The 9,842-nt window shown below is 36.6% G+C and overlaps 1 pseudogene; it reads right to left on the reverse strand.

Moving 5' to 3' along the window:
- Positions 1-1,688: 1,688 nt before the first annotated feature.
- Positions 1,689-2,885, reverse strand: LOC136216770 (protein ALTERED XYLOGLUCAN 9-like; annotated as a pseudogene).
- Between the last annotated feature and the right edge of the window lie 6,957 nt (positions 2,886-9,842).

Below are 9,842 nucleotides of genomic sequence, written 5' to 3' on the forward strand. Positions count from 1 at the left end.
ATCGGTCCATATTATGAAAGAAACCTGCATCAGAATTGCATTTGAACATGTTCGGTGGAGGACGGTGCCATTTATCACATCTCTTCCTAGGAGGAGCCCCCGTGCTGGTCTCGCGAACTAGACAGGCTTTCAGCCAGTCTGGATGAATTTCACACCCTCTCCTCCATGCATGCGTTGATGTCGAGACAGTACTTCTCCATAAATTGTCATTTTGTCCTTGCCATATACACCAAAGGAGCAGAAGAATTTTTTCTCGGCCCATGTATGCTATCTTCTACTATCAACGAAAACACCAGGCCTGCCAGATTTTCTGCATTTACTTTCCTAAGTTCCATCTGACCCAGCAAACCCACATCTGCCCAGACTGCTTTCACCCAATCACATTCGATCATCACATGCCATTCATCTTCGAGATCGAGTCAACACATAACACAAGAGCTACATATCGTTAAACCCCTGGCCCGGGTAGGGAGGCATTTTCGGAGCAATCGCCAGGCAAAGTATTTGATCTTATGCGGCACATTACTATGTCAGACCGATTCCCAGCAACCATCAACCCGCAGGTGGCCAAATGATAGGCACTTTTCATTGTATAATTTTTGTTCACCGAGCAGTCCTAGATCAGCCGATCAGTGTCACTGGAATGTCTTAGTCGACTGATGCGTCTGATCTCTCTGACATCCCTTTCCTCAAAACAATCTTCAATTAATTCCATATCCCACTCCGTGGTGTGCAGTATAAATAGATCCCCCCACCTTCAAATTCTCAAGTCCCTCAATACAAGGGGTTTGTATCATTTTCTGATTTTCATTCCTCAACTATTGTTCCTGCCAGACGTTTACATTCTGTCCATCTCCAATCTTCCACCTGTAACCTTTTTGGGTAAATTCCAAAAAAACCCCCTGTGGTTTGATGTTGTTCCAAAAAAACCCTTGTGGTTTGTTATTACAAAAAAAAAGGACTGTGGTTTGCGCCGTTACCCGAAAAACGGAAAATGGCTTAACACCGTTAAAGTGCTGATGTGGCACAGGGGTAAAACGGGAAAATCGAAATTTTTTTATTTTTTTCCTCTTCTCTCCTCCTTCTTCTTCCTTCTTCTTCTTCCTCCTTCTCCTTCATCTCTTCTCTCATTCTTCTTCCTTTTTCTTCTCTCTTTCTTCTTCCTCCTACTTCTTCTTTTTTCTTCTCTCCTTCTTCTTCTTCATCTCTTCACTCATTCTTCTTCATTTTTCTTCTTCCTCCTTCTTCTTCTTCTTCTTTTTTTTTCAATTTTTTTGTAAATTTCCCTTACTCGAAGAAATCTGGAAATTTCCGAAATCTGGAAATTTTCCGAATTTTCGAGAAATCTGAAAAATTTCCAGATTTCCACAGATTTGAAATTAGGTACAAACATCCAAAAAGAAATATTGAAAACTTAAAGAAACAGCCTTAGATACAAGACGATTTTGATGGAAGAAACTTCATTGCATGTATAGATTGCCCAGAACTGAAGAATCCATTTACTAGTGGTACAAATCTTTCACCACGTATTTTACCATATTACAAGTGTTGTTAGTATCCAGTATTCATTCAGAGGAGAGAAATACAACAAATAATGATTTTGAATTGATACAAAAATTTACTCTAGTTAATCTATAGGCAAGAGAACAAAACCGGGAAAATATCCATGATGAGAAGAAATTCCAACCTCTTGTATGTGTCAAAAGCTCTAAAATGGTTGGATAAAACTTTAATGTCTTCTGTCTGTATGTTGCACAATTTAACAAAGCTCCAGAGCTACTTAGATCCAAGCTTTTGATGAGATTCGATGAGCAATGCATTTAGCAAAATATGAACTGCAGCTTCATAAACAGCTTTATCATAATGCATCCCATCAACAGTACACCGAGGCCCACAATTCCAGCTCATTGATTGAATGTTGAGCATAACAAACGGGCCACCATATGTGCGCAAGAGCCTACTATTACGCAATTCTCGATCATATGCATGCCACATTTCATCTGTCATCTTCTCCCTCTTTTCCTCTATATTCAACATCCCATTGATCAACATTGGCATTCCAAGCCAAAAGAAATGTGGTGATCTGATAGACACAGAACCTGTAACTGGCCCATCCGTGCCCAATTCCGACGAAAACGGAAGCAAAGATACCACAGAACTCCTCAAGGATTGCAAATCAGCACCATAATTTGATGCATTTGTGATATGAAGCATATGCCAGAGGCCTTCTCCCTTACTAAAACATCAGGGTAGCTTCGCTTTTGCTTAAATCCCATCACCAAATTGGTCAAATTAACAGCATAAGGAGCCCAAATAAAATCCAATTTCAAGTCAATTTGTTTTACAACAATCTGGTAATCACTATGCCTTTTAAACAAATCAGCCTTAACCGATTCCATTTTCTTCGAATCTAATATCAAATTCAGCAAAGATTGGACAATTAAACGAGCTTGTGAATCTCTAGCAACAACAACCCAGGATCCATTAAGCAAATCTGAAGTATCAGACCTATCCAGTCTCTGAAACTCACAAGCCCTAACTTTTCCTGTTTTGGACCAATCTTAAACTTTATCGTAGATTACAGAATGGAGGAGGGGAGAAGAAGGAAGAAGAAGGAAGAAAAAAAAGAAGGAAGAAGAAGAAGAGGAAAAAAAATAAAAAAAAATAAAAAAAAATCGATTTTCCCGTTTTACCCCTGTGCCACGTCATCACTTTAACGGTGTTAAGCCATTTTCCATTTTTCGGGTAACGGCGCAAACCACAGTCCTTTTTTTTTTTAACAAACCACAAGAGTTTTTTTGGAACAACATCAAACCACAGGAGTTTTTTTTGGAATTTACCCAACCTTTTTTAGCAATAGTTGCAAGCTCCAGATACTTCGCCATAAATAACTGGATGAGTGACCCAACACGACACTCAGGAAATCCCCTTTAGGGTGATTTGCGTTATTTTTAAGAAACTATAAAAAAGAGTAGAAAATAAACTATGCTTTTTTCAAAATAATAATAATAATAATAATAATCATAATAAATAAAAAGGATGAACGTAAATCTGATAGAAAGAAGTAAACCTGTCCACGGGCCCGGGTACCCGCCCGGCCCGCCCAGGCCCGTGTCCTTTGGACCGGGCTTGGACAATGAAATTTACTCTTAGGTCCAGGCCCGCTAAAGCCCGCCTATTTTTTGGGCGGGCTTGGACCATATGAAAGTATCACGGACCGGCCCAGCCCGGCCCGCCTTATTAATATTAATTAACAGATTTATATATTTATAATTAAATATTTATTTAAAGTATAAATTTGATTTTTTATAATTAAAAATTAATAATATTTTTTTAGGTGGGCTTATATGGGTTGGGCTTGGGATTTGATTTTTAAGCCCGAGCCCAGCCCGACCCGAACCCGCCTAAATTAATACTGGGCTGGGATGGGCTTGGGGCGAGTACTTTTACACAAAAGCCCGTCAGGCCCGGTCTGAACCCGGCCCAGCCCGACCCATGGACAGGTCTAGAAAGAAGTAACTTTTTCTGTTAAAAAAAAAAGAAGTAACTTTTTAGTAAGCTCCAGATTTTATTCGCATTTGCATGTCTTTTTGAAGGTTAAGCTAAGTATTCTTTTGACTAATAGCAATATTCTATTTTAATTATATCTTAAATAACTACCCAATGGTACATAATTACTACTTTATGGCTAGCTTAATATAATCTAATATGTTCTTAAATCTTATGAAAATATTTTTAATTCAAAATACCCTATTATTGGAATTAATACATCTTTGCTCCTGTATTTCTAAAAAAATATTAATGACTCCCTTGTATTTTAAGAATGTTCTATTTATCATCTAGACTCGCTTAAAATGACCTATTGACTCTATAAAAAGTACTTAATAGCCTCCTGATGATATTAAAGTGGTCTATTGACCTTCCAAACTTGTTTAAAGTGTACATATTTCAACTTTTTAAAAATATTTCATTATTCCACCAAACAGATTTTAGAGCATTAAAGGGTTTGTTTCAACTTTTCGAAAGATCATTTACTGTTTCACTCCAAACCGCAGGAAATATAACATTTGGTTAGATTTATATAACTGCAACGTTTAGCGTTTTAGAGCTTTTCATGAATAGCTGTTTGTAGTTATTTGTTATCCACAAAATATATTTCTTCTTTAACATTATTTCTATTTTTATACATAATTACGGAAAAAACAATGTATTGTTGCATTCAATAAATTTCTCATGTGTTTAGGGAAGGTAATCAAGTTGCGGATAAATTAGCTGATTTTGGTAGAATTAGTTCGGATTTTTGTTGGTGGGATGGAATTCCAGATTTTTGTTTTTTTCTCCTTCGCGATAATGCTTTAGGTAGGGATGCTTTCCGTTTTGTTTAGTTGTTGTTTTCTGGATGCTCTGTTGTTAATTTTTTGTTTTGCTTTTAATAATATTGGGTATCACCCAGCTTTTATTAAAAAAAATAAACTTTTTATTTTATTTTTTTTATTTAAATTATTTTTATTAATTTATGTAATACATTTTTTATTTTATAATTTATTTGTTGATTAATTTAAAACATGTATATATTAGACATTTTAAATATTAACATCAATATTTCAATATAATTTTATCAAACACTACTAATTAAACAGCTAGCAATAATAACAAATAGTTTACTGCAACAGTAAACAACTAACATCAATAGTAAACATTTTACTGCAACCGCAAACAGCTAACAACAACAACATCTATTAGTTAACAGTTGGACCAAACAGACCCATAAATCGCTTTAAACAAGTTTAAGGCAGTAATAAGAATATTTTAAAAGCTTAATACATGTTTACACCCTTAAACTTGACAAGTTTTGTCTATTGACACCTAGAACTTTTTAAATAACCTATCATACATTTATAATTGGCATTAAAAACCTATCACAGACCTATAATTGTTTTTAAAAACCTATCACACATCTAAAGTTGGCTCATTCGAATCTCCTACACACAAAATTGTTGATATGTCATCTTTGACATATGAGGTGGCATACAGAACCAACTAATACGTTTTTTTTCTATAGCACGCACATCGACCTCGTCTGTCAAATATGATAGGTCAACGATTTTGTGTGCAAGAGGTTCGAATGAGCCAACTTTATGTGTGTGATAGGTTTTTAATGTCAACTATAGGTATGTGATAGATTTTTAAAGCCAACTATAAGTGTTTGATATGTTATTTGAAAAGTTCAGAATACCAATAGCAAAACTTGATGGTATAAATATGCATTAAGCCTAATTTAAAATATAAAATGATAATTAACCTTTTTAACGAGTACAGAGAGCCAAAAAATACATTATATCCTGTTTATTTATGCTAAAATGCTCTTGGTTTTGTAATAATACGATATGTATGTATTTTTCACTTTGTAACAGTACATGAACAATACAATAAAATTGTGTGTTAGCATTTTCCCATTTTTGGGTATTTTGGTCTTTTATGCATTTTTTTAATAAGGCTATAAATAGTCTGTGTATTGGTACTTTGAAGATATACAAAAATTGAGTAAATAGTTTGTGGCTATTTTCTCTCCAAAAGATCTGTGTTCATTCTATTTCTTTTCTATTGTTTCTATTATTTTACATGGTATCAGAGCCTGAGGAATCGATCTGATTTTTTTTTATTATCGTCGATTATCATTTTCATCCGCAACTGCGTTTTTCTCTCGATCCAGTATTTCTTCTCCTATTCTCTCGATTCAAGTTCATCATGGATAATGATGATTTTCGCTCATTATCTCCCAGGCGAGATCGATCTAGGTCAGATTCAACCCCTACCTCAAAACTTTTCCGATTGAATACAAATGATACGCCTGGAGCTGTTATGGTAAGTTCATCTTTACCTGGTGAGAATTATTTTGCTTGGAGTCACGCAATGCTTCTTGCGTTACGTGCAAAGAAGAAAATCGCGTTTGTACAACAAACCGATATTGAACCAGATGTAGATTCAAAGGAATATGAAGCTTGGGATCAGGCTGACAGCATGGTGAAATCATGGATTCTCAATTCTATGAGTAAGGAGCTTGCAGAATCATTCTTCTATCCATCTACTTCTCGATCTCTCTAGAATGAGCTTGAGAATCAATTTGGTACTTCTAATGGACCACAGTTATACAAGCTTGCTAAAGATCTCTCTACCTTTTGCCAAGGTAATCTACCAGTCTCAAGCTATTTTACACAATTATCTCGTCTCTGGAATGAATTTGATCATCTCAGACCACCACCATTGTGTAAATGTGGAGCACATTCTAAAATGATGGCTCAACAAGAAGGCGATAGATTATTACAATTTCTTCTTGGATTGAATGATGGATATGATAACTTGAAGAATCAAATTCTTCTTCTCGAGCCTCTTCCAGATCTTAACAAGGCATATTCAATGATTATGCAAGTTGAAAAACAGAGAGAAGTCAGTTCATCTCAACATGTTGAAATTGCTAATTTCAGTAAGCAGTCCAATTCACAAACTAGTCGAAGATCTTTTCCTTCTACTGGATCTAGCACAGCCAGTTCGACTCCTACATCTAGCACAGGATCAAATTTTAACTCTCAGAAGAAAGATTTTGTGCGAAAAGAAGACAGATATTGTGATCATTGTGATCGAACAGGACATACAAGAGATACTTGTTTTCGACTTACTGGTTATCCAGATTGGTACAATGCAAATTTCAAGAAGGATGGGAAGAAGAAGGGGAAATCTGATCAAGCTCATTGTGCTGCATCTATGGAGCCATCTACAGATATCTCTGGAGGAGATGTTTCACCTCAATTTGCTTCATATATTGATTCTGCAATCTTGAAAGCGCTAAAGACTCAACAAAATTCCTCTGTGCAAGATGTTTTTACACCATTTGCAGGTGTAGTTGGTATGTTTCCTAACTCAACTATTAACATAGACTGGATTGTGGATAGTGGAGCAACATCACATATGAGTGGATGTTTGCATTTGTTTTCCTCTGTGTCTAAGCTAGCTAATCCTAAGTCTGTGCATCTTCCTAATGGGTATAGTGTTATGGTTGATACAGTTGGTATAATCTCTTTTACACAGACTTTTAAGCTACACAATGTCTTTTACATTCCTGCTTTTAAGTACAATCTGATGTCTGTTGGTCAGCTATTGACTCAGGCTAAGGTGACAATCCAATTTCATATTGATCATTGTGTCTTACAATCCTCTTCTACTGGCTCCAATCTAGCTATAGGCTCATTTTCAAATGGACTGTATCACATATCTGCAGAGTCATTCTCTAAACTGACTCTACAAAACTATGTTTCTCCCTCTTCTCAATGTAATGTTGTTTCTCAACCGCCAATTCTACCACAAAACCTATGGCACCAGAGGTTAGGACATCCATCCTCTGCTCTTTTGCCTCATATTCAAGAGATTCCTTTTTACCCTGAGTCTCATTCCTGTCCTGTGTGTCCCCTAGCAAAGCAGAAAAGGATGTCATTTCCCACTAGCCATATCTCTACCCAAACGAAACTAGATATGTTACATATGGATTTATGGGGCCCTTATCTTAAAACCTCATTGACTGGTGCAAATTATTTCCTTACCATAGTCGATGATCATACTAGGTTCACTTGGTTGATTCTCCTTCAAAATAAAGCACAAGTGTCATTTGCTATTGAAAAGTTCTTAAACATGGTTTATACTCAGTTCTCTTGTTCAGTCAAGGTTATTAGGACTGATAATGGTAAAGAATTTTTCAATAACAATTGTTATCAACTCCTTACCAAACTTGGCATTCTTCACCACCATAGTTGTGTTTATACTCCACAACAGAATGGTGTTGTGGAGAGAAAACATCAACATATCCTAGCTGTTGCCAGAGCTTTGCTCTTTCAAGCTTCAATGCCCACTCTATTTTGGGGAGAAGCAGTTACTATGGCTGCTCATTTAATCAATTTTCTTCCTAGTAAACTTCTAAAATGGTCCACTCCTTATTCTCAATTCTATTCTACATCACCACCTTATCATATTCTGAAGGTTTTTTGGATGTCAATGTTTCCATACTATCACTCATCACAAATCAAAATTAGAGCCCATGGCTAGTGAAGGGGTTTTTCTAGGGTATCCGGTGAATCAAAAGGGATATAAAATATAGGATCTTACTCAAGAAAAACTCATAGTGTCTAGGGATGTCATGTTTTATGAACAAATATTCCCCTATTCTATTCTCAAAACCTCTTCTGAGGTTCCTCTTCCTTGTCCCATTGATGATCCTATCTTACTTGATTCTATATCTGTTCCACCACCACTACCACAATAATCTCCAATTCAATCTCCAATTCCCTCACAGTATGTTCCTACTTCTCCAATTCCCTCACAGTATATCCCTACTGATGATTCAATTCTTTCTTCTCCTAATCCTGCTGTTACAGAACCTACTTCTCCTATCTCTGATCGTCAAAGACCGCTAAGGCAACACAGGAAGCCGGCTTGGCTAAATGATTTCATTTCTAATGTTAATCTTCAGTCCTCCTCTTATCCACATTTCTCACCTCTTCCCTCCTATACTGTACCTCACATGGCTTTTTTGATCAATCTATATCAACTTAAAGAACCCAAAAATTACGATGAGGCTAAGACTAATCCCCTGTGGGTTGAAGCTATGCATAAAGAATTATCAGCCCTTGAAGATAATGGTACTTGGATCCTAACTACTCTTCCTCCTTCAAAAAAGGCCATTGCTAGCAGATGGATTTTTAAAATTAAGTACAAGCCTAATGGAGAAGTAGAGAGGTTCAAAGCACGGCTTGTGGCCAAGGGCTATAGCCAATTGTATGGAGAAGATTATTTTGATTCTTTTAGCCCTGTAGCAAAAATAGTGATAGTAAGACTTGTGCTTGCTATAGCTACCAGTAAACAATGGCCAATTCATCAATTGGATGTGAACAACGCTTATCTACATGGGTTCATCGAAGAAGATCTTTATATGCAACCTCCACAAGGTTATAATAAAGCAGTGTCTGGGCAAGTGTGTAAGCTTGTCAAGTCACTTTATGGGCTGAAACAAGCTGGGAGGCAGTGGAATAAAGAGTTAACCAGCAATCTACTCACTTTTGGTTTTCACAGATCCACACATGATCATTGTCTTTTCTTACACATCACAAATTCTTCATTCACCATTCTTGTGGTATATGTGGATGATATTCTGCTCACAGGAACTAGTTTGCACCTTATCAATGATATCAAGGCTTTTCTCCATAACAAGTTCACCATTAAGGATCTAGGCAGTGTAAAATACTTCTTGGGTATCGAATTGGCAAGGGATCATGCTGGTCTTACTTTAAGCCAGACTAAGTATTCAAGGGATATTCTTCTTGATGCCGAAGTTATGGAAATGCAACCTGCTTCTAGTCCTTTATCACATGGCATTATCCTCACTGATTCAGGCACTCCTTTGCCTGATCCTTCCAAATATAGAAGGCTGGTTGGTAGATTGCTGTACTTGAATTTTACAAGGTCAGACCTTACATTCGCCACTCAACAGCTATCTCAATATATGCAAGCACCTTGTAATCATCATCTGCAGGCAGCAATTCATGTTCTGAGATATTTGAAAGGAACTCTACATCTTGGACTTTTCTATTTAGCTAACTCTGTTTTCACCCTGGCAGCATATTGTGATGCTGACTGGGGTACTTGTAGAAAATCCCGGAGGTCTGTCACGGGGTTTTGTGTGTTTTTGGGTAAGTCTTTGATTTCTTGGAAGGCCAAGAAACAACCTACAATTAGCAAGTCCTCAGCAGAAGCTGAATATAGAAGTATGTCAACCACAGCATGCGAATTGAAATGGC

Source organism: Euphorbia lathyris, chromosome 2 (assembly GCF_963576675.1).
Source record: "Euphorbia lathyris chromosome 2, ddEupLath1.1, whole genome shotgun sequence".
In the NCBI taxonomy this organism is placed as follows: domain Eukaryota; kingdom Viridiplantae; phylum Streptophyta; class Magnoliopsida; order Malpighiales; family Euphorbiaceae; genus Euphorbia; species Euphorbia lathyris.